The sequence below is a fragment of the Nicotiana sylvestris genome, chromosome 1 (genome assembly GCF_000393655.2).
Source record: "Nicotiana sylvestris chromosome 1, ASM39365v2, whole genome shotgun sequence".
Classification (NCBI taxonomy): domain Eukaryota; kingdom Viridiplantae; phylum Streptophyta; class Magnoliopsida; order Solanales; family Solanaceae; genus Nicotiana; species Nicotiana sylvestris.
Window position 1 is genome coordinate 71,714,189 of NC_091057.1, and position 3,032 is coordinate 71,717,220.

At 36.0% G+C, this 3,032-nt stretch overlaps 1 non-coding gene across 1 annotated transcript; it reads right to left on the reverse strand.

Annotated features, from left to right (window-relative positions):
* Positions 1-1,137: 1,137 nt before the first annotated feature.
* LOC138881994 (small nucleolar RNA R71) lies at positions 1,138-1,244 on the reverse strand. The gene has a single exon (XR_011403428.1). It is a non-coding gene; the product is annotated as a small nucleolar RNA R71 (small nucleolar RNA).
* Between the last annotated feature and the right edge of the window lie 1,788 nt (positions 1,245-3,032).

Consider the following 3,032-nt stretch of genomic DNA (forward strand, 5'->3'; position numbering starts at 1 on the left):
GATATCTTAAACTATATTAGAATTTGACTAAGCACGACCAGGAAAATCTTATACACATTGGCTTCGTCAAATTTTTGGCGCCGTTACCGGGGATTGGCATAAATCTACTTCAAATTAAATATTTTATTACTAATTTGAGAATTTATTATTATATGTATTGGTATCCTTATTTTTGTTAGTATTATCATCACCTACTAAATATTTCTATAACTATTACTATTTTATCCATTCTAACGTCTTTTTTTCGTAGTAATATAAAGTTTTTTTTTTCTTTCTTTCTCATTGTTGTAACTATTACCTACTATTTTTATTATTAACATGTGTAGATATAATTAATGTGTATATTTATAACTCTTATGTTATTTTTAGCAACTTCACGTCATACTATTTGTACTATCTTTTCCTTTACTATTGATAATTATTATTACTAAGTGTACTATTCACTACTACTACTTTTCTTTTACTATTTTGTTTTAGTGCTACTATTATTTTAGGAATTAAGTTTAATTGTCTTTAAAAAAAATTAATTTTCTTTACTTCAAAAAAAATCACTTAGTTTATGACCCGCTCTTCTACAAAAGAGTTGGCGCGTTACGATCTTGAAATTGAAAGATCTCTTCGATTATGCAGGAAAGAACAAACATCATCTTCTCAGAGCGTAGCTTGTGAAGGAATGGAAAATCAGGAAGTAGAAGACATCAATCCAACCGAAGTGCCACCACCAGTCCATTTAGAAGATCAATTTGATGAAGTGGCGCCAAGACCAGCAAAAAGAATCCTAAGGGATTATGGTAGGCCTGACCGCTTCAACTGTGAATCTAGTGTCAGAAACCCCCAATAGCAGCCAACAACTTTAAAATTAGGACCAGCCTAATTCAAACAATTCAACAATTTTGTATCTTTACAGGATATTTAAGTGAAGAGCCACACAGTCATTTAATTGATTTTCTGGAACTTGTTGAAACTGCTAGGTATAATGGAGTTCCTCCTGAAGCAATTAAGTTAAGGCTATTTCCTTTTTCTTTAAAAGGAGATGCCAAGACGTGGTTGCGGAGTTTACCTCAAGGGTCAATTACCACATGAGACCAAATGACTCAGAAGTTTTTGAATAAATATTTTTCTCCTGCTAAAACAACAAAGTTAAGGCAAGAAATATCTAATTTCTTATAGACTGATACTGAGTCAGTTTGTCAAGCTTGGGAAAGATTAAAATCAACGTTAAGAAAATGCTCACACCATGATATTCCTGAACACATGCAGTTGTATATTTTTTATCACGGGTTAAAACCCTCTTCTAGAAATGTGATTGATGCAGTTGCAGGAGGTTCTGTGATGCGAAAAACAATAGAAGAAGCATTGCAATTATTGAATGAAATTTTTGAGAATGACATTCAATGGCCATCTGAGCGTGTAATCATCAAAAAGGCCGCTACGGTAAATCAAGTTGATCCTTTAAACACACTAACACAACAGATTGTTTCTTTGGCACAAAAATTTGAATCTTTTCAGGTGAATACAAAACAACCAAGCTAGTCTGAGGTTTGTTATATGTGTGGAGGAAACCATCTGAATCATGAATGCCAAGAAATCAATCAAAATAATGAATAGGTCAATGCAATCGGTTACAAGCAGTACCCCTTTGGAAGTCTAATGGCACATAAACATCCAAGATTTCAATGGAGCAATCCAAATGGTGCCGAGAACTCTCAGAGCTTCGAGAAGCCACAGGTACAAGGTCCACCTGGTTACCAAAATCAAAACCATGGGCAATCAAATTTCAAACCTTATCAGCAAGCAGCTCCATATCAGCAAAGGCCTCAGCAAACACATCCATGTCTTGATAACCTTTTGTCACGCCCTAAAAATCGTAGAACGCGACCAGCGCTCAACCGAGTAAACCCGACTGAGCAAGCCTATTAGATTTTATTCTACCCAAACTAGTTCATATTAAAGAGGGAATGTTAACCCACTTTATCAAAGCACTAAGCAATCTTCCATTAGAAACTTTTATTTCATTTTCGTTAATGACTTCATTCATAGTTTTCAAAATATTACAAGTTTACAAGTTTAATGAGAAACATGCTTATCAAATAACAACATTTCTAGTCTGGACTCCCAACATCAACCACCACCCACAAACAGTCTACGGAGCCTCTAAATACAATAGAAGAGTAATAGAGAAACGCCGGCAACAAGGCTCCGGCTATACCTCAAAACATGATGAGAAAATGAACAAAAGATACATGAAATGACCCCGGGATGGAATAGGACTCACCAAGACTGCTGGGAAGAGAATACCGCTATCACTGGCTGATGTCTCCTACTGTGGAACCGCCTGTATCATTAAATGATACAGTACCCCCGACAAAAGGGACGTTAGCACCGTCGAATAGCACTAGTATGTAAGGCTAAAAGTCCTTTTCCAGAATAGAATAACCATACAAACAAAGAAACATGAAATAGTAAGTCGAGTCAACAACATACAAGCTTCCAATTTGCAACATGCAAGTCTTCTAGTTTACGAAAATAAAATAATATATATAATTTTTGGTTGGGAGATCATTACCACTGATATGAGTTATACCATCGCCTTTGTTAGCACGGAGTCCGATCATGCCCCGATCGGCTAGGTCGTCCCTTTGGAGACATGTACCACAATCACAATTTCCAGTTTTAAATTTCCGATTTTTGATTCCCATCACAATACCACCATGTGTGCGGCATGGCGTTCGATCACGGCTCAATCGGTTAGGCTGCCTTTCCCCATATACTGTGTGAGTTGGCGTTACCAATTCACAAATATTACCAAGTTCATCCCAATTAAAGGGAATAACTAAAATCCACCCCTACACCGGCACGTGTAGTTTCAGGTATGAGCCTTATGACCCACCCTTCCTTGGTTTTGCTAATGATACTCCCAAAAATATTTTTGATTTGATTGGATATTATACACAATTGTAGTATAAATACAAGTATACAAATATAGCATAAACGCAACCATGCTTACCTCAATACTTTTCACCTTTTATAGT